The sequence below is a fragment of the Eurosta solidaginis genome, chromosome 5 (genome assembly GCF_040869045.1).
Source record: "Eurosta solidaginis isolate ZX-2024a chromosome 5, ASM4086904v1, whole genome shotgun sequence".
Classification (NCBI taxonomy): domain Eukaryota; kingdom Metazoa; phylum Arthropoda; class Insecta; order Diptera; family Tephritidae; genus Eurosta; species Eurosta solidaginis.
In genome coordinates, this window is record NC_090323.1 from 119,861,428 (window position 1) to 119,884,635 (window position 23,208).

Sequence of the window (23,208 nt, forward strand, 5' to 3'; positions counted from 1 at the left end):
TGCGGCCTTTTATATTCTGTGATTTCTCGTTTGCATACTTCTAGGCTCTTCCAGAATGTAACTAAGTAAATTATAATTATAACTACAAATGCGTGTGTATAGCTCTCATATGCGTGTGTATTTGTGAGCACCACTTGCACAATTATAATTGCATACTTTTGGGAGCGTCGCAGATAAGATATCTGCATGTGTTTGCGCGTTGCTTTTCCGCTGCGTGTACGTACATATGTGTAAACATAATGATTGAATTATTTATGTGCATACAAGTCACTGCTTAGCGTCGGCTTAGAGATGATAGCATCCCTTAGTGCTGCTAATATTCGTTACACTGCCCTCCACCTAAGTGTGATCGTCACGATCAGAAAAATCTCTCGATCTAAACGCTGCTAGTCTTTCCAAATGAACCACCCTTCTATTTCGAGGTTTCCCATTTGTTTGTATACGGTAGATGACATCACTGATACTCTTCATAACTCTGCACGGGCCTTCCCAACTGCACCAAAATTTGGATGGAACACCTTGCCGCCGGTGAGGGTTGTATAGCATTACCAAATCTCCCTCGAAGAAACCTTCCGAATTATTGTTCTTGTGTTTCATCTTACTACTCATTACCCTGGGCCGTTCCCTCACACTCTGCTCTTTTGCCAATGAAGAACTACTTCGCAGAGCTTGATCTTGATGGATTGCATTTGAATCATCAGTATCGTCTTGACGTTTGACAACAGTGGGGCGCGCTGGCTTGAAGCCACCCTTGCATCCTTTCTGGAAAATTCTTTCAGTCATTTTAGTGCGTCCATTAGGGTTTGTCAATGCCAGTGTTTCTCTCGCAGGTACCTTTGATTTCGCTTTATTTGGCCCATTCGATCCATCAACCTTTACCTTTGACTTTCGTGGTCTTTGTAAAGTCTTCTCCACCGGCACTCGTTTACTGCTGAACCCTTTCTCCAAACTGAAGTTAAGTGGCACATCTTGGTTCTTATAACGCATCACCCTTCTCTGCATATCGATCTTGATGTCATGGTCAACCAAGAAATCCACTCCCAATATGACTTCATCAACAGTCTCCGCCTCAACGAATTTGTGTAAAACCATGACCTTCCCAATTAAGACTTCACATATCACTTCTCCCTGGACTTGGTTATAATCGCCAGTGACCGTACGTAACATTGCTCCAGGTAACGGTTTTACTCTCCTGTTGACCAAGTCAGATCGAAGTAAGGAATGAGATGCGCCCGTATCTACAGTCAGTACACGTTCTTTGCCATCCACATTCCCTCTGACGGTAAGACTGCTCGATTTTCTACCAATTTGCGACACAGATATCACAGGACATTCAATAGCTGGAGCTAGCTCTCGATCTCTACATCTTACTCGCTCTTGCTCATCCCCTCCAGCTTTGTTATTAAGACCACCCATGCCGTTGAAACCACTTGGATCAAGATCGCAATGACGTGCAATGTGACCTGGGTTGCCGCACTTGAAACATTTCATAACTCTAGCATTTTTCTTTTGTGACCCCTTCAGTGCTTCCGAAATTGTGTCTACCCAGTCTGACCTTTCCATTTCCACGCGATGAGCTTTGTACGCTGGCTTACGCAAAAGTGAGGCTGTTTCTTGAGTCAGTGCATGCAATACCGTTTCAGCAAATGTTAGTTTTGGATTCGCATATGTAGCTGTAGTTTCGTTTCCACATCTCGTATGCCATTTATGAAGCTCTGGATTTTTACCCTCACGGTGTATTCCACGGGTGCGTCCGCATTTGCTAAATGGGCCAGTCTTTCAACATCCGACGCAAACTCCTGGAAAGTCTCATTCACTTTTTGGTAGCGATTTTGCAACTCAATTTGATATATCTGTTTCCTATGCTCGCTTCCGTAACGTCTCTCGACAGCGGCCATCAATGCTTCATAACTGTTCCTTTCGTACTCTGGAATAGTCTGTAAGATTTCAGCTGCAGGCCCTTTCAATGCCACGAACAGTGCAGCAACTTTACCTTCAGCATTCCAGTTGTTCACTGCTGATGTCTGCTCAAATTGAGGCTTAAAGACCTGGAAAGGAACAGATCCGTCAAAAGATGGAGCTTTTACCTTCGGATTGCTTGCTGAAACAGCCGGGCGATTAAGTTGCAATTCCTATATACGACCTCTCAAAGCTTCTATATCGGCATCCATTTTGTCCTCGAGCTGTACAATTTTTGTATTCTGTGCTTCTAACTGCGATGACATTTGTGCCACCTGCAATGATAAGCGCTCCTCTTGTGCTTCCATCTTGGATGTAATCTGTGTCGACATTTCTGAAATAGGCGTTTCTTGTGCTTTCGACTGCTCAGCCAACTGAGATGTCATATATGTCTTCTGATCTTCAAGTTGATTGACATTTCTGAAATACGTGTTTCTTGTGCTTCAATCTTCGATGTTACTGTCGACGTTTGTGCAGATATTGCAGCCAATATCACGTTCTAGTCTGTGCTGGTAACTGCCTGCGATTTTTCGTGTTTCTCTTCAATTTTTGTTGTTGTCTCGTCCCCATCAGGATGAAAGACATCATCGTCCGCATTAATACCTTCCGACTCCATAGCGTCTCGTAGCCGTGCTTGAAGTTCGATCTTGTTGCCGGGTGTATTCAATCCACGGGCTTCCAACTCCTTTTTCAGTTGATGGATCCTTAATTCACTTAACTTCGCCATGTCCTTGTTGTGCTCTGCAATTCTGGAATTTATTCAACAATTCCTCTTCTGACACCAATTGTAACGAATTTGCTGGAATTCCTCTCATTTGCAACCTTCAGCTTAGCATCGGCTTAGAGATGTAAGTATCCCTTAGTGCTGCTAATATTCGTTACAATATACATACGTTGCAATTTTCGTTCAAATGCGGTTTATTTTACAAAATTAAGTTTGTGCACGTGCAACAAATTACAAGTCAAAATAAATAATATCATTTCGAAACAGGATATCAGCTGCCGTCTTCCACCACCATTATTTGGAGCAGAGCAGGGATGCCACTCGGGTCTGGGTTACCAGTACGCTTATTACATTCGGCCTCATCCTGACAAACAATCGCCCCCGATTGCCCGTCGTGGGGACCCTCGTGCTCCTCCAAATACTCATAGTCGGTGGAGTCATTATCATCATTACAGGGATAATTAGATGCGTCTTCTGGGCATTCAGAGTTGTTGCCTTCCGGTCTCGGATCATCACCACCCGGGCTGGACTGCACCCAGCGTCGGAGTCTGCTCGAGTCAATGACACTACTATAAGGAATCTGTGTATTCTGACAGTTTTTTATGTCGGTCACTACGTAACGGTCGTGTCCTAAATGTTTTTTAATGACGTAAGGCCCTTTATACTTGGGAATTAGTTTCTCATTATTACCCACAGTGGTATCTACATTCTTGATTAGAACAAACTCGCCCACCTCAAACTTTTTGGCGGGTTTGTGAGTGCGGTCAAAATATCGGTTGTTTCTAACCTGTGACTCCTGGATAGCCTTGTTCGCCTGTTCCCTGATACCGGTCAGCTCCACGGGCTCCGTGTCCGAATACTTTGCGTGAAGATACTCTGTCATTTCGTCGACCACCTGTCCTCTCTGCTCTACACCGAATAATAATTTGCTTGGAGTCTCTATGAACTATATTATTCAGAGCAAACTCGACGTCGACTAGCCTCTTTTTCCAGTCCGTATGATCAATAGGGTTAGTGACTTTCGCCATCATACCCTTCAGGACCTATTAACTCGCTCCACTTGTCCATTCGACTGTGGAGATGCTACCGCATTTAATACGTGCTCAATATGATGGTCTGTACAGAACTGTTTAAACTCAATAGACGTGAAGCAAGAACCTCTGTCGCTAATAATTCTTCTCGGTTGACTGCAACTGGTAAAGTACTTAAGCAATGAACACACAGTCTCCTTTGTACTATTGTTCACGCCGTACAGTTTGACAAACTTAAATGAATCTACTACAACCAAGACATGTCGGTGCTTGGACCTAACTGTTTCTACTGGACCGAAATGATCAATGTGCAGGCTGTCCCACGGTTCGGGTTTCTTTGGAATACTATACAAGCATTGGCCTGAATAATAGATACATTTCAAATAATTAGCCAGGAGGTTTTTAATCTCTTTCCCCAACCACGGGAACCAGTAGTGCTTCCGTATTTGGTCGGAGCAATTATCCACCGCTAAATGTCCGAAGGCCTCATTACTAGTCGGATCACATTGGTTTCCATTTCTCTAGGCACGTAAAGCTGTCGCCTCCCATTCACCACATGAAACGCCAGACGGTTTTCCATATTGAACCCTGGTACCTCAGTTTCTTCCAACTTCCTTTTCAAGTCTTTGATTCCAGGATATCTCATCTGAGCTATTTGAATGTTCAAATCTATTTCGCTTTCTTCCATTGTACCTACACACGTTGCCGTGCTTAGTGCATCCACATGTGCCATTTCCTGTCTTGACCGATGTTTTATCTTAAAATCAAGGCTGGTGACCACCGAGCAATTCGGGGATTGATCTGTTTCTTACTCAGAGCCAGCACTAATTCATTACAGTCCGTCATAATGGTAAAAGGAATTCCATGGACGAATGTCCTGAATCGCTCCAGGGCCCGGATTATTGCTAATGTTTCCAGCTGGAAACTATCATAGCGGGTTTCGGCATCTGTGGTGCTTCTTGAAAAGTATACTATCGGATGGAATTTTATGTCCGCTTGCTTCTGCAGCAAGACAGCCCCGTAACCATTTCCGCTGGCCTCCGTATGCAGCTCGGTTTCACGACTCGGATCAAATATGCTCAAAACGGGTGACTCGACTAGCAGGTTCTTCAGCGTTTGGAAAGACTCTTTGCACTCAGCTGTCCATTCAAAAGGGAACATTTTTACCCAGATGTCGACTGAATGGCCTAACTATCCGCGAGAAATTTGGTACGAATCTCCTAAAATATGAGAACAAGCCGAGGCACTGTTTGTCAACCCGAATGGCATAAAATTATACTAGTACTGTCCCTTCGGTGTCACAAATGCAGTCCACGGTATCGAATCTACATACATTCACTGGGATCTGATGATACCCATTTCTTAAGTCCAACGTGCTAAAGTAATTTTTCCCCGCCAGGTATGTTAAACAATCTTCAATTAATGGGTAGAGGGAATCGAACCTTTATTGTTATTTTATTTAATTCTCTGTAGTCTACGCACATACGCAATTTCCCATTATTTTTCCTCACTAAAACTATAGGAGACGCATACGGTGACTCACTTTTTCTTATTATCCCCTGCGACAACAAACTATCGATTATCTCTTCAGGCAGCACTTCCTGTTTCTCCTTGAATGAAAGTCTTCTTGGGGGGCTAGATACGGGAGTGTCATTTTTACCACAATTTTCATAAAATATAAATTTTTTATTTTGCCGGCTCTAGGTCAAAATTAATAAAACGATTTGGTTTTTTATTTTCCCAATACATTTCGATCACCTTCGGAGATCTTCATCAGGGGGCTACAACAATAATACACAATTCAGCTTAGTTTGTAATATTTAACAACAATAACTAAATAACCAATTTACGTATATAATCACATTCATATTTATATACATACATACATTTTTATTTTTATTTTGCTAATCTGAGTCCGTTCGGTTCGCCATGTAGCTTTGAACTAATTTTCCACGATTCTAGCAGGTGTCTGTAGATATGTGAACAGCCTTCGTGTCTATTTTATAGTTAAGTCTCTTGTTTGTTGGTGTGTTTGTTATGTGGAGCATTTCTAAAGTGAAGCGTTTTTTGTAATGTTGCTCTGTTTGAAGTATGCTCACTGCTTCGAAATCTGGTTGATGGCCGCTCTCTGCACAGTGGGCCGCAAGTGCAGTTTTTTGCAAGTTACTAGTTGTTCTGCATTTTATATCAGACTGGTGGCCTGATATTCTCGTTTTCAATTTATTCTTAGTTGTACCTACATATTCTTTGTTACATTTATCGTTTTCACTTCCAGTGCATGTAATTTTGTATACGATGTTGTTTTTGTCTAATAATGCTATTTTACTTTTCATGTTGTTGTAGAAAATATTCGTCGTATAGGCTGCAATTTTGATGTTTTCCTTGTCATATATGTCGGAACATTTTAATCTGTCGGAGAAGCCTGGTATGTATAACATCGATTTGTACTTTGTAGTTGTTTTTTCTCTGTTTTTGGATATTTTTATTTTACTGTAAGCTTTTATCATCTTCCGTATAACTCCATGTGGGAAGTCATTAATTTTTAGTATATTTGCTATTTTTCTTTTGTTTTCAGGGCGGAACACTCGTGTCCAACCCCTTCCCAATACAGTTTTTGGCTGTATTTATAATCATTTTTCTCGGATGTTTGGATTTGTAGCTCATTATCCGTCCTGATGATGTGGGCTTTTGGTACAAATCTACTTTTCTTTGGTTACCTCCCTTACATAGAGACAATCCAAGAAGGGTAATCTGTTTTCAGTCTCTAGCTCCATCGTAAATTGTGTATCTTTATGATATGTGTTTAGGGTTTTCATTATTTTTTCTAGTTCGTCCTCCCTTACTATTGCAAACACATCATCTACGTACTTGCTAAGTAGTCTCGTGTTTGTCACTTTTTTCAATATTTTTTACATGATGATGTCGGCTACTAACGGTGCCTTGGAAATCGATCCAACGATCCATCTGCCGCGTCCACGGACTCCCCGGAATCCACCAGCTTGCCAACCAGTGTCTTGTATCGATTTCACCAACCTTCGGCTGCTTGGAAATCGATCCAACGATGCACCTGCCGTGTCCATCGACTCACCGGAATCCACCAGCTTGTCAACCAGTGACTTGTATCGATTTCACCAACCTCCGGTTGATTGGAATTAGATCCAACGATCCACCTGCCGCGTCCACCGACTCACCGGAATCCACCAGATTGCCAACCAGTGACTTGTGTCGATTTCACCAACTCCGGTTGCTTGGAAATCGATCCAACGATCCATCTGCCGCGTCCACCGACTCCCCGGAATCCACCAGCTTGCCAACCAGTGACTTGTATCGATTTCACCAACCTCCGGTTGATTGGAATTAGATCCAACGATCCACCTGCCGCGTCCACCGACTCACCGGAATCCACCAGCTTGCCAACCAGTGACTTGTGTCGATTTCACCAACTCCGGTTGCTTGGAAATCGATCCAACGATCCTTCTGCCGCGTCCACCGACTCCCCGGAATCCACCAGCTTGCCAACCAGTGACTTGTATCGATTTCACCAACCTTCGGCTGCTTGGCAATGGATCCACCTGCTGTGTCCACCGACTCACCGGAGTCCACCAGCTTATCCACCAGTGTCTTGTATCGATTTCACCAACCTCCGGTTGATTGGAATTAGATCCAACGATCCACCTGCCGCGTCCACCGACTCACCGGAATCCACCAGCTTGCCAACCAGTAACTTGTGTCGATTTCACCAACTCCGGTTGCTTGGAAATCGATCCACCTGCCGCGTCCATCGACTCACCGGAATCCACCAGCTTGCCAACCAGTGACTTGTGTCGATTTCACCAACTCCGGTTGCTTGGAAATCGATCCAACGATCCATCTGCCGCGTCCACCGACTCCCCGGAATCCACCAGTTTGCCAACCAGTGACTTGTATCGATTTCACCAACCTTCGGCTGCTTGGAAATGGATCCAACGATCCACCTGCCGTGTCCATCGACTCACCGGAATCCACCAGCCGTAATCCACCAACTGGCCACTTGTGACGTGCATCGATTCCACCGACCTCCGGTTGTTTGGACGAAACCCACCTTACAAGGTTTTATTGAAAACAATACTTACATGAAGTAATAACAATACTAAAAGCAGAAAATAATTAGGTATGTCCTTGGTACTAGTCATCACACCCCTCATCAATCTTACGCGTTGATCAGACAATTAAATAAAAGCGTTGGACGCGTGAAATTTCTAAAAATGCGAGGCGTAGCATAACCTTATTAAGGTTCAGTTAGTCTTATATATGACTATCAATAGAGATTATACGCGTCCAACGCTTTTATTTAATTGTCTGATCAACGCCCTAGATTGATGAGGAGTGTGATGACTAGTACCTAGGTCCTACCTAATTACTTTTTAGCCTTTATTATTATTATTACTTCATGTAAGTATTCTTTTCAGTAAAACCGTTTAACTTAAAATTTTTTTTAAATTATTTTATTTTCAAGTTTTTAGGCTTTATTTAATTGCCTATTATTTTTCATTCTATTTAGTTCACTTAGTGACTCAATATTAGATGGACTCTTTCCTGACAATTTGTTACAACCTAAGTCCTCAATACATAATCCTTCCAAAGACTTTACTCGACTCTGTGCCACGTATGCTTGTCCCTCCTGGAACTACAAAAATATTTTGATGTCACTTCTACCGGACTGTATGTAATATTTGTTCCAAGTATGAGCCAAATCGGACATCATAGGTCGCTTTCTAAAAAAAAAAGGTCGCTTTCTATTCATGTATGTATTATGTGCTCTAAATATCCACCAAATCGGACCACAAATACGATGGTTTTGAATATCTCGATCCTTACGCCACCTAGAGGCGATTATTTTACTGGTCGCTTTCTATTCATGTATGTATTACGTCTTCCAAATATGAGCCAAATCGGACCGCAAATACGATTTCTTTGAATATTTTGATCCTTGCACCACCTAGCGGCGATTTTTTTCATAGGTCTCTCTCTATTCTTGTATGTATTATGTGTTCAAAATATGAGCCAATCGGACCCCAAATACAATTCTTTTAAATATCTCGATCTTTAGTGTTTTTATCTTGAAAAATGTGCTTTGATCAAAGAGAGTAGATTAATAAGAGGGAGCATTGTAGAGTCGTTCATTCTCCACAAAGTGGGACGGCTGCACCAGGAATACACCATACGTTTTGCTCCTGCTTCGTTTTCACCATCTGGATTAAAAAAGTCATGAGCCTGGGCATTCGCGCAATTTTAGTGGTGTAAATTGCATGGCGCCAGCGCCAATGCGGTGCCAGCTCAATGGTAGCTCATTGACGCAATGACTCCAAGCGAATTTTTGACGCTACTTAGTAGTGAGTGCGTAGTACATTTCACTTGCGCTATTGAGTGAAACGACTTTTGTGTGTCAGGCACGAGTTTGGTGTTATTGGCGCTACTGGCAATGATGACACTGAGCTGATGACGGTAGCGCTGGTAGTTCAGCTTTTGAATCAGAGAAAGAATTGATGACCCGTGTAAACTATTATGGCTTTGGCTATTATTTGCTGTGACTTTGAACTAAATAAAAGTTGCGGACATAACAAGCAGATTAATTTTTGAGTTTTATATTTTAGATTTAATGCACAATTAATATGGGTGTGTTTGAGCAGCCAAATAATAACAGTTGTATTGCTAAAGTGCTGCTTAGTTAATGGAATGTCGATAATTTCCTAGAAATGATCAATAGATTGTCAACATTTCGTTCAACGAACGCGCGAAATTGCCACATCTGCTCAAATGTTGCTGAAGAACGTTATCCGCTGTCGTAAATAGTAACACTGCTGCAGCTCGAACACACCCTATATCGAGAAAGTAACAAATAGACAACTTAGCTTTTTTTTACAAATCGCTTGGCTGATATGTTCATTTGTTGATTTAACTTAAGCTACGATGCCAATATTTTTCAGCCAGCTTATTTTCAAATAGGTAATTTTTCCAAAGGCAAAATAAATTACAGAGTTATACAGCCTTAAAAAGTCAGCTATGTTGAGGCGGACAGCATAGTAATAGGTATGGTGAATTCCTCGTGTAGCCGTCCCACAATTTCCACAAAGCTTTAGAACTCTACAATGTACCATCTTATATTTAGAGAGTCTTTGCTTTGATATAAAAACAAGTGCATTTCGAATTTAAAAAAATTCAGTAGTATTATTCGAAACGCGGCACTATGTGGGAAACTGCCAAAAAATGGTATACATTTCAAAACTAGGAATCGCAAAACCAAATTAAAAATATAAGTACTTGGCGCGAATTACCTCTGAGGACATTTGGGCCGAGCTGCTCTTCTCCAATTAGCGCCGGCTCCTTTTAATTTACTCTACAAATTGGCGGACCGTTTTTATCTTGAAAAATGTGCTTTGATATAAAAACAAGTGCGTTTCGAATTAAAAAAAAATCCGTAGTATTATTCGAAACGCGGCACTATCTGGGAAACTGACAAAAAGTGGTATAAATTTCAAAACTAGGAAACGCAAAACTAAATGAAAACAAGTAAGGAAGGCTAAGTTCGGGTGTAACCGAACATTACATACTCAGTTGAGAGCTGTGGAGACAAAGTAAGGGAAAATCACCATGTTGTAAAAAGAACCTAGGGTAACCCTGGAATGTGTTTGTATGACATGTGTATCAAATGGAAGGTATTAAAGAGTATTTAAGGAGGAAGTGGACCATAGTTCTATAGATGGACGCCATTTAGGGATATCGCCATAAAGGTGGACCAGGCCTGACACTAGAATTTGTTTGTACGATATGGGTATCAAATGAAATGTGTTAATGAAAATTTTAAAAGGGAGTGGGCCTAAGTTCTATAGGTGGACGCCTTTTCGAGATATCGCCATAAAGGTGGACCAGGGGTGACTCTAGAATTTATTTTGTACGATATGGGTATCAAATGAAAGGTATTAATGAGTATTTTAAAAGGGCGTGGGCCTAAGTTCTATAGATGGACGCCGTTTCGAGGTATCGCCATAAAGGTGGACCAGGGGTGACTCTAGAATTTATTTTGTACGATATGGGTATCAAATGAAAGGTATTAATGAGTATTTTAAAAGGGCGTGGGCCTAAGTTCTATAGATGGACGCCGTTTCGAGATATCGCCATAAAGATGGATCAGGGGTGACTCTAGAATTTGTTTGTACGATATGAGTATCAAATGAAAGGTGTTAATGAGTATTTTAAGAGGGCGTGTGCCTTAGTTCTATATGTGGACGCCTTTTCGAGATATCGCCATAAAGGTGGACCAGGGGTGACTCTAGAATTTGTTTGTACTATATGGGTATCAAATGAAAAGTGTTAATGAGTATTTTGAAAGGGAGTGGGCCTTAGTTCTATAGGTGGACGCCTTTTCGGAATATCGTTATAAAAGTGGACCAGGGTTGACTTTAGAATGCGTTTGTACAATATGGGTATCAAACGAAAGGTGTTAATAATTGTTTTAAAACGGAGTAGGCCTTAGTTCTATAGGTGGACGCCTTTTCGGAATATCGTTATAAAAGTTGACCAGGGGTGACTCTAGAATGCGTTTGTACAATATGGGTATCAAATGAAAGGTGTTAATGTGTATTTTAAAAGGGCGTAGGCCTTAGTTCTATAGGTGGCGCCTTTTCGAGATATCACCATAAAGGTGGACCAGGGGTGACTCTAGAATTTGTTTGTACGATATGAGTATCAAATGAAAGGTGTTAATGAGTATTTTAAGAGGGCGTGTGCCTTAATTCTATATGTGGACGCCTTTTCGAGATATCGCCATAAAGGTGGACCAGGGGTGACTCTAGAATTTGTTTGTACTATATGGGTATCAAATGAAAAGTGTTAATGAGTATTTTGAAAGGGAGTGGGCCTTAGTTCTATAGGTGGACGCCTTTTCGGAATATCGTTATAAAAGTGGACCAGGGTTGACTTTAGAATGCGTTTGTACAATATGGGTATCAAACGAAAGGTGTTAATAATTGTTTTAAAACGGAGTAGGCCTTAGTTCTATAGCTGGACGCCTTTTCGGAATATCGTTATAAAAGTTGACCAGGGGTGACTCTAGAATGCGTTTGTACAATATGGGTATCAAATGAAAGGTGTTAATGTGTATTTTAAAAGGGCGTAGGCCTTAGTTCTATAGGTGGCGCCTTTTCGAGATATCGCCATAAAGGTGGACCAGGGGTGACTCTAGAATTTGTTTGTACGATATGGGTATCAAATGAAAGGTGTTAATGAGTATTTTAAAAGGGCGTGGGCCTTAGTTCTATAGGTGGATGCCTTTTCGAGATATCGCCATAAGCGTGGAACAGGGGTGACTCTAGAATTTGTTTGTACGATATGGGTATCAAATGAAAGGTGTTAATGAGTATTTTAAAAGGGCGTGCGCCTTAGTTCTATAGGTGGACGCCTTTTCGAAATATCGCCATAAAGGTGGACCAGGGGTGACTCTAGAATTTGTTTGTACGATATGGGTATCAAATGAAAGGTGTTAATGAGTATTTTAAAAAGGAGTGGGCCTTAGTTCTATATGTGGACGCCTTTTCGAGATCTCGCCATAAACGTGGACCAGGGGTGATTCTAGAATTTGTTTGTACTATATGGGTATCAAATGAAAGGTGTTAATGAGTATTTTAAAAGGGCGTGAGCCTTAGTTCTATAGGTGGATGCCTTTTCGAGATATCGCCATAAGCGTGGACCAGGGGTGACTCTAGAATTTGTTTGTACGATATGGGTATCAAATGAAAGGTGTTAATGAGTATTTTAAAAGGGCGTGGGCCATAGTTCTTAAGGTGGACGCCTTTTCGAAATATCGCCATAAAGGTGGACCAGGGGCGACTCTAGAATTTGTTTGTACGATATGGGTATCAAATGAAAGGTGTTAATAAGTATTTTAAAAAGGAGTGGGCCTTAGTTCTATATGTGGACGCCTTTTCGAGATATCGCCATAAACGTGGACCAGGGGTGACTCTAGAATGTGTTTGTACGATATGGATATCAAATTAAAGGTATTAATGAGGGTCTTAAAAGGGAGTGGCCCTTAGTTGTATATGTGAAGGCGTTTTCGAGATATCGACCAAAATGTGGACCAGGGTGATCCAGAACATCATCTGTCGGGTACCGCTAATTTATTTATATATGTAATACCACGAACAGTATTCCTTCCAAGATTCCAAGGGCTTTTGATTTCGCCCTGCAAAACTTTTTCATTTTCTTCTACTTAATATGGTAGGTGTCACACCCATTTTACCAAGTTTTTTTCTAAAGTTATATTTTGCGTCAATAGACCAATACAATTACCATGTTTCATCCCTTTTTTCGTATTTGGTATATAATTATGGCATTTTTTGCATTTTTCGTAATTTTCGATGTCGAAAAAGTGGGCGTGGTCATAGTCGGATTTCGGCCCTTTTTTACACCAATACAAAGTGAGTTCAGATAAGTACGTCAACAGAGTTTAGTAAAGATATATCGATTTTTGCTAAAGTTATCGTGTTAACGGCCGAGCGAAAGGACAGACGTCGACTGTGTATAAAAACTGGACGTGGCTTCAACCGATTTCGCCCTTTTTCACAGAAAACAGTTACCGTCCTAGAATCTAAGCCTCTACCAAATTTCACAAGGATTGGTAAATTTTTGTTCGACTTATGGCATTAAAAGTATCCTAGACAAATTAAGTGAAAAAGGGCGGAGCCACGCCCATTTTGAAATTTTCTTTTATTTTTGTATTTTGTTGCACCATATCATTACTGGAGTTGAAAGTTGACATAATTTACTTATATACTGTAAAGATATTAACTTTTCTTTTAAAATTTGAATTTAAAAAAAAATTTTTTTAAAAGTGGGCGTGGTCGTTCTCCGATTTTGCTAATTTTTATTAAACAGGCATATAGTAATAAGTGTAACGTTCCTGCCAAATTTCATCATGATATCTTCAACGACTGCCAAATTACAGCTTGCAAAACTTCTAAATTACCTTCTTTTAAAAGTGGGCGGTGCCATGCCCATTGTCCAAAATTTTACTAGTTTTCTATTCTGCATCATAAGTTCAACTCACCTACCAAGTTTCATCGCTTTATCCTTATTTGGTAAGGAGTTATCGCACTTTTTCGATTTTTCGAAAGTTTCGATATCGAAAAAGTGGGCGTGGTTATTGTCCGATATTATTCATTTTAAATAGCGATCTGAGATGAGTGCCCAGGAACCTGCATACCAAATTTCATCAAGATACCTCAAAATTTACTCAAGTTATCGTGTTAACGGGCAGACTGACGGACGGACATGGCTCAATCGAATTTTTTTTCGATACTGATGATTTTGATATATGGAAGTCTATATCTATCTCGATTCCTGTATACCTGTACAACAAACCGTTATCCAATCAAAGTTAATATACTCTGTGAGCTCTGCTCAACTGAGTATAAATATAAATACTTGGCGCGATTTACCTCTTTGGGCCGAGCTGCTCTTCGCCAATGCGCGCCGGCTCCTTTTAATTTTCCCTACAAATTGGCGGACCGGGAAATACATGTTTCAAGTCAACTCCGAACTGCATCTGCAAGGCAGATGAATTTTCACTGAGTCTTGTTTACCAAAGAGCGATGTTGCTATTGAGCAACTTGCATGCATTCTTATGCACACATACAATTTTGGTATTTCCCTTGTAAAGGGCTGGAACTGGCATAAAATTAATATACGTTAACTTATTTATAACTTGCACTTTCATAACTTGTGATTTTTTTTTTAGAAATTGCCATTTGAATTTGTGGCGGAACGCGACTGCAAATAATGCAAGAGTGGTGGAACTTGCTGCTGCCTAAAAAAAAGATAAAAACGTGCAATACCTAAATGTTCAAATAATATCATAAATACCTGATTTTAAAAAAATTGCAGCGTGAACAATTGATAAATTCTTTTTTCCCAATCCGCCTTCGGCATTTTATGGCGGAATGATACAAGGTGGCATAATTGTGACATACCTACAAACATAAATAAAAATTTCGTGTATTTTGTATTTGTAAATTCGATGGACAAATGTCAAAATCGTACTGCACGGGAAGTTGATGTATCAAATCAAATAAAAAAAGTTTATAATCAGCTTTTCCATGCTGCCACCTTGTATCGTTCCGCCATGGGCATTTTCCTAACTTTTGAACTTCGTTACTTTGTCTCAAATTGAAAAAGAACCCAACAAGTGTTAACTCCGTGTTAGTTAATCACACAATCGACAATGCAACCAATAATTGACTAAGGTTAAGATCTCGATTTTAGAAACGGCAAAAGTTATTGAATCGCGGTAAAGGCTACTTGACTGATGCGTTTGCGTTGTCAGCCTGGAAAATCTTATGAAGTAGCGCAAATCACAACTGATCGCTGAAAATTAAGGCCGCGGTACAATGACATTTTTCATATAGATGCGTTTAACACAAGCTAATGCATTCCAATAACATCGCCACAATCAACCACGATGTTGCGTTTGTAAATATGAAGGAACTTCAGACTTGGCAATTGAAGTTTGTTACGTCTTGCCCATTCACATAAAAAATTTCGCGAAGCACTGTTGTAAACATTCTCCCTATACAACAAAAATACTTGCTAACATATTTTGTGTCGTATTCGATTGTTATATTGCAGTTTTCAATTGGGAAAAATGTTAAAAATTTACCAACCAGTGGGAAAAATAATTTCACTTGCAAAGTGTGCCAACACCCTTAGCCAAACCAAATGTCAAATTCTTCTTATGATTTGCTTGGAACAAAATTGGGGAGTTTGCTACTTTTCAATATCAAATGGCGCCAGTGTCGCTCATTCTACAATTCTCCATAAAAATGCGTGCAATCTACTCATAATGTATAAGCATGTGTTAAACTCATCTATATGAACAACTGCTTATGTGTCGCAGCTATTAGCACACAAACATTACTTCACTCCATATTGCAATAGTCTTTTAGAAATTTCAAGTTCAATAGGGTTTTTTTTTATTACGCGAGCTCGAAAAAATCGCTCCAACTAGCTAAACAGTTTCATTATGGCAAAACCATACAGATGGTTACTTTTTTTTAGCTGCTTTGACATTTCTACTTCTAGCGCAGTATGTTTTTTGACACTCAACCAGAGAATTACAAAAACAAAATACATGAAATGAGTGTGTTTGTTTGTATGTATGTCACCCTGTCGCCACGCTGTTATTTTTGTTTATCTGCACATTCGTATGTTCATTTCATTCGCTTGTTCACAATAGTGCTCTATTTTTGAATATGCAACACTATACAACACTATCAATCAGGTTGACACCTGAAACCGCTTAGCCAACTCAACTCGGTTACTTTTTATTGTTGCTTTCCATGCAATTCGGTAAGCTAGCTAGTGTTTTAATTGTAATAGTTTGCAACGAAATACAGCTAATATTAAACAGATATAACCCTGCAAAAACGCTCTCGTCATTCCACGTCATTTGACTAGTCATTTTACGGTCATAGGTTATATTCATAGTCACATTTGCATGGGCGTGATTAGGTTTTGTGACCAAATTTTTTGTAGGGAAGCTTTGCTAATTTTGGAATATATAGCATTTTAGTATAACACCTTGTTTGCAGTATCCCAGAAATATACCCGTATATTGATTAGTAAAATGACTAAAAGCTGTGTCGATGGAACACGTAAATCGTTAAGTAGCATTTGTACAGGACGTCGGGACTGTTTGTGACCAGTGCATTCCGTCGTACCTATTTATGTGATTGTCCATACTGCTCACACATATACGGTATTAGGTTATCGAAATGTAAACAAACTATAGTGCTGTACTGTTCTTACATTCACATTACGGCAGTCATTTTTTAAGTTATATACCTGTAACTTTACGAGTATTTTTACGTTAATATGACCACCTTTTCACTAGTATTATGACCGCTTTTTTACTTGGATTATACTGCTATATAAGTAAAACATTTCTTTAATTCAAATCCATTAACATTTCTTTTATTCAACATTTTTATAATATATTACATTATTTATAATAGTAGTAAATTATTAGCTATAAGTCTTAAGGAAGGAATAGTTTTTCAGTCTTGTTGGTGAGCCATAAATACAAATTTTATTGTATGCGATTGTATGCATCAGGCATGCTTAACCAACGAACCGATATCATTTCGTTACGATAATTAACGTTAATAAACGAAACAAAGTCATTTCGTTTCGTTTATTAACGTTAAAAACGTCAAATTAGCGAAATGATTTCGTTTCGTTTACTGCCATATCAAAACGAAATCAAATCGTTTATGTTGATTATTAATTTAAAACTATGCTGGCAAAGCTGATTGATGGCGGAGTCATTAAAGGTGAAAGCATTCGCCAAGCTGATTGCAACTTTTCTCATGAATTTTGACAGTACGAACATTTCTCAGAGTATTTTTGACATTACCACCAACGAATTACACAAACAAATTACATGGAGTTTGTGTGTGTATGTGCCCTCGTTGTTACCACCTCACGGCTTCACCATGGCTATAGCATTGCCAGCACAATTCAAACATAAAGTATCACGTTTTTGTTAACGTTTTTAACGTAAACGAAAGCTTTTCGTTTCGGTTAAAAACGAGATACAATTTATCTTGATAATTTCTTTATCGATAATATTTCGAAGTGTTTCAACGGAAACGGTGGAAATTTTTTGATAAACGATTAGCTTAACGTTAAGGTGCATCCCTGGTAAGCATACAAAGTTAAGGGAAACTTAAATAAATTAATTAATGATATAGAAAACAAAAGAGAAGAACTAACAGAACTATTCGTTGCAGTAATCCATCAAATCGCGAGTAGGCAATTCACAATTTGAGTAAGTTGACTTGTAATTCGCCAATTTTAATACTATACCTTGTTTATTTTAGTTCAGAAAGCTGCAATTGAGGTTCGAAAGTTACAATTGAAGTTCAAAAATTTCAATTCAAGTTAAGAAAATTTAAATTCAAGCTCGGAATTTCTATTTGTAGTTCAGAAAATTAAAATTGAACTTCAGAATTTCTTTTTGTAGTTCAGAAAATTATAATTGAACTTAAATTGTAATTTTCTGAACTTCAGTTGTAATTTTCTGAACTGCAGTTGAAATTCCTGAGCTTCAATTATAATTTACTGAACTTCTATTGAAAATTCTGAACTTCAGAGGTAATTATTCCCGAAATTCCCGAGCTTTCAGAATTTCAATTGCAACTTTCAAAATTTTTTTACATAAAATGAACAATTTAACATTTTTTCTGACAGTTAAAGTGACGAATTGCCTACCAGTGGTTTGAAACCACTTGGATTTGTGTTGGCGCTTCTCTATATCATTAATATAAGAATATCTTTTAATAAAAAGATATTCTTATATTAATGATATAGAGAAGCGCCAACACAAATCCAAGTGGTTTCAAACCACTGGTAGGCAATTCGTCACTTTAACTGTCAGAAAAAATGTTAAATTGTTCATTTTATGTAAAAAAATTTTGAAAGTTGCAATTGAAATTCTGAAAGCTCGGGAATTTCGGGAATAATTACCTCTGAAGTTCAGAATTTTCAATAGAAGTTCAGTAAATTATAATTGAAGCTCAGGAATTTCAACTGCAGTTCAGAAAATTACAACTGAAGTTCAGAAAATTACAATTTAAGTTCAATTATAATTTTCTGAACTACAAAAAGAAATTCTGAAGTTCAATTTTAATTTTCTGAACTACAAATAGAAATTCCGAGCTTGAATTTAAATTTTCTTAACTTGAATTGAAATTTTTGAACTTCAATTGTAACTTTCGAACCTCAATTGCAGCTTTCTGAACTAAAATAAACAAGGTATAGTATTAAAATTGGCGAATTACAAGTCAACTTACTCAAATTGTGAATTGCCTACTCGCGATTTGATGGATTACTGCAACGAATAGTTCTGTTAGTTCTTCAATTAATAGACAAATTTTTTTTCTTTACATTTTAGAACTGTATATAAAAATATGTAATTTTACATATCGCAACCTAAACTAAAAAGTGTTGCAACTCATAATCAGAGTGGCTTTGTGTTGAATGTTGATTTATACCACAAAAATAACAAAATTCTTAACAAAACCAGTCTAAACGATAAAGATAACCTCCAAAAAACATTAGTTATTTCAAGATGCTTTCATGGATTGATTTAAATTTAAATACCGATTTACGATTTTTTCAGTTTTGACATTTTTTAGTTTAGAATGCGATATATACATTCAGTGGAATAATTTTACATTGAGGGTACTTTATGCAATTTTCTTTTTTTCGTGATTTTGCAATAATAAATGTAGGTACACATAGTAATATTTTGTTTTAAATTATGTGGTCACAATATTTATAAGGACCATTTAGTTGATGGTATTGGTACTGTCAGTTAAATTCGTCAGCAATTATTTATATTCAAAATTCGTTGCAATAAAATTGCTTTAAAAATCTTTGCAAACTTTACGAGATTGTTGAATATTATTTTAATTATAGCATAAAAAGCTTAGATTAGTAACGTAGGAAAAAACTTAGAATTATTTCAGTTAAGTTCATCACAAATATTTATATTCAAAATAGTTTTTTGTTATACATCTAGTTTATAAATTTTTGTTACAAATTATTGACAAATTCGTTGCAATTAAATTGCTTTAAAAATTTTTGCAAATTTTGTGCGATTGTTGAATATTTTTTTTCAATTAGAGCACGAAAACCTTAGAATACGAACGTAGGAAAAAGCTAAGAATTATTAGATTCCTAGATACTTTTTAACCAAGATTATTTCACTGTGTGTTGTTCGTTTGTTGTACAAATTCTTTGCATATTAATTTTCAGATCAAGAATACTCAAAGGTGTCGTGGCATCGTCATGTTGGTCAATCGCGCGCCGCAATAGCCATTGATGGGAATTGACATTCATTATAAAGTAGCGAAGGCACGGTCCTGCGCAAACACATCGTCAACCTGTGTAGGCAAAAGATAAACTGTAGAGGAAGAAACATTTTTAAAATTTAATAAAATCAAAATTATAGTTCTGCTAAAAAGGGGTAAAGTATTGTATGTTAAAGTGAAGCAAAGTCTCAGCGGCTTGTCCTGGTGAAAATTGAGTTTGAATAGGTCTCATTCTTCATTCTCGAAACATTTAAAAAGGTACCTCGTAAGATATTAAAAATCCTCAACGCTTTTTGCAATAACTTCAAAAAAACTCACATTCAAACCGGTGTCCTATCCCTACTTCTGTTTACCTTCTACATATCAATAGCTATCTTCACCACCAGAAGGAGTCACTATTGTTTCCTACACCATATGGTCGCCAAGCCTAAAGATTATCCACTGGAAGAAGATACAAGCCTGCCAAAATACTGCCCTCAGAACCGCCACGGGTTGTCTCCTTATGTCCCCAGAACACCATCTACATAATGAGGCGAGAGTAATCCCAATAAGTGAAAGAAATGAAATCCTAACCGAACAGTTTCTGTTGAATACCCAGGAACCTGGGCATCCCAACAGATATCTGATTGATGAGCCAACACCGCCCAGGGTCTTAAGGAGTCACCTCCGTAAGCACTATGAGGAAATACGGCACCTGAGAACTCAGCCGCATGAAGCAAGAAAATACCCCAGCGGGTTAGGGGGTCAGAATATTCCCGCGGTAGGTATGCCCGTCGTAAGAGGCGACTAAAATACCAGATTCAAGGAGCTGTGTAGCGCAACCCTTCAGGTTGCCAGCGCAATATGTAGCTTCTCCAAACCCAATTGTCAACCTCACCTATTCGCGGCGGATCCTGTTTCACTAACAGACGGGGCTCTGGCGACCCCAAGTTCCATGAGGTGGGGAGGGAGGGAATGGCCTGAAGGTTTAATGTGGCCACATAAATCGTTCCCGGGATGGTCGGCAGCACCTTAATGGTGCTGTGGTACCGGAGCGTACCGGCTCTGTATCCGGAAAAGGACCATTACATCGATAACACTCCCCAAAGTCTTCGGGGAGCAACCTTATCGCTACAACAGCAACAACAATAAGCAAAAAAATACAAGCAGGTCCTTGGTGAACTCCATAAACAGGCGTCGGGGCTCTATGTCAGGAATTGCCCGGTGAATTCAGTACTCAAAGAAGAATACCCTAAACTTGCAGAACAGGAACGCGCGCTCCCTAGGGAAGCGCGAGTCACTCTAGCCCAACTTCGATCTGAATACTGTAACAGGTTAAACTATTACCTATCCAGAATCAACCCCTACATACAAAATGTCCCTGCTTGCAATGTGTCCCCACATGACACCAACCATCTCTTCAATTGTAATGTGGAACCAACTCCTCTAAAACCCATCTCTTTATGGTCCACCCCTGTTGAAAGAGCAAGTTTCCTCGGACTCCCGTTGGAGGACATTGATGACAATTTGTGATTGGTGAGACCTATTGGATGGGGCGAAGCACTGCTACAACAACATCAGAAGGCACTCGAAGACGATGCCTCAAAACTAACAACCAAAAGCAATAATTATCATTTCACTGACACAAATTTTATAGTTTTTTCTTCCGTAGTTGGACACAATCTTTTCATAATATTACTGAACAATTTATGATTAGACATTTTTTTCAAGTTGTATTTTGACTTACCAGCAACAATAGAATCATGTTTAATTGTACGCTGCACAATCATTGTACCATCGTGTAACGAAGCTCAGTTTCTTCCAAAAATTGTTCGGCACTGCCACGTAAAGTCAATGTACATGTTCTAGCATTAACGCAACCTTTAAATAATTATAAACTATAAAAATAAAATTGATGTCAAACCCACTATCAACCCTTGGAAAATGTTGAAATTTTCACCACCAACTTAACGTTCTTCAAAGTAATCTCATTGACCCAAAACACTTGAATTAATATCATTAGCTGTAGTCATAACAGCACCACCACAAGCTTTCATTGTACGTTTCAAATCTTCTTCTGGTACAATAACAGAACATTTCACGATCTGCAAAATACTGTGTACCAACATCACCAATTGGTAGTTTAGATAACACAACATTGGCGTCGTACTTGGCTAGTTTATTGTACAGAATACGCCATTCAGCATCAACAATTTTCTGATACTCTTGAACATTATCAATACGTACTTCAGCATTGTCACGCTCAGCCTTGAATTCAAATTCTTATTTAAAATTGCGATTTTATATTTTTTGTATGACGTAGGATCCACCAAAGAAAAGTACAGCGTCCACAACCATTTTAGAAAATAAATCTTTTGTTGATGAATAAGTTTGGAGGACATTGCTGTGGCAGCGCATTTTTCCAATAAGGCACGTTGTTATTCCTTTGATTGGCGCTTCGACATGTTCAGCCATGTCATATTTTGGTCATGCATAATTGTAATGCTTTGCGTATAGCTTTAATGATGATACGTGAATGCACGCCTTCCTCAATATATGGCTTAACTTGTGTTAATATTGCCCTCCTTAAAATATTACTGAAGAGGTGCCATCGCCGAACTGATAAGAGAAATATTTTTATTCTACACATTCTAATATAACAAAAAACTTACCTCAGCATCTTGAGATTTGGCGATGTCGACTAGAGTTGCTGGATGCACAATATCCAATAGTTTCATAATGGTTGCCCCATCATTTTAAATTGTGGCCCTACCACTGGAATCAACAATATGCTTGTCAATACTGCGTGAACCCAATGTAGTGCGTACAGCGTCCACAATTGAATGCGAGGCATTGGTGTTGGCTATGAGTTGAGGTTCTACCTTGAGAGCTATCGGTACCCAAATATTTTTTACACAAAAACTCATGTACCGAATACAAGTTCAGGACGTTCATATTTATCGACACGCTGTCCGGTGTGGCCCAAATGTTGGAAATATTCAGTTGGCACTGTTGAGAAAAAATATGGATCAATGATAACAATTAAAAGTGAAAGATTTTTTTTACCTTCTGTTGTTGCTTTACACATTAGACATTGGAAACGACGACCAGCATCTACAAATTGCATTTTAGCCTTGCAACCGATTACATCTAATTGGAGCCAATTCACCAAAATTTACAATGGGTGGCTCATATTCACCCTCAACCGTGCGTGCCATTGGTGAGATGGTAAGTGTAAAGGACACAGCTGTTGTTTTTAATAAACCAGCTGTTGTAGGTATGCAATACAAAAAGGCCTGCAAACGGGAAAGATCAATGTAATTGCCAAACAAAACATCAATTTCAAATATCAATACCTAACGTAACGTGGCGAGGAGTTACCCTGATCTTGTACCACATATTTTGTGGTCACCAAAGGTGGTAATAAACGCTGTTCATTAGTAATAAAAGTACCACCAGCACTATTTTGATTTTCAACGATAACGCTTATCGGATTAGGCATCTGATCGGGATTTAAACGGCGTTGGGCTACTGTTGCGGCTGTTGATATATACCAGTACCAGGTGCAGGTGGTTGCTAAAGAAAATAATACAAAAATAATCATCAG

At 38.8% G+C, this 23,208-nt stretch overlaps 1 long non-coding RNA gene across 1 annotated transcript; it reads right to left on the reverse strand.

Moving 5' to 3' along the window:
* Positions 1-19,413: 19,413 nt before the first annotated feature.
* Positions 19,414-22,845, reverse strand: LOC137233957 (uncharacterized). Its single transcript, XR_010947618.1, has 4 exons — positions 22,668-22,845; positions 22,274-22,610; positions 21,349-22,220; positions 19,414-19,714 (listed from the first exon to the last, which is right to left on the reverse strand). It is a non-coding gene; the product is annotated as an uncharacterized lncRNA (long non-coding RNA).
* Positions 22,846-23,208: the final 363 nt, after the last annotated feature.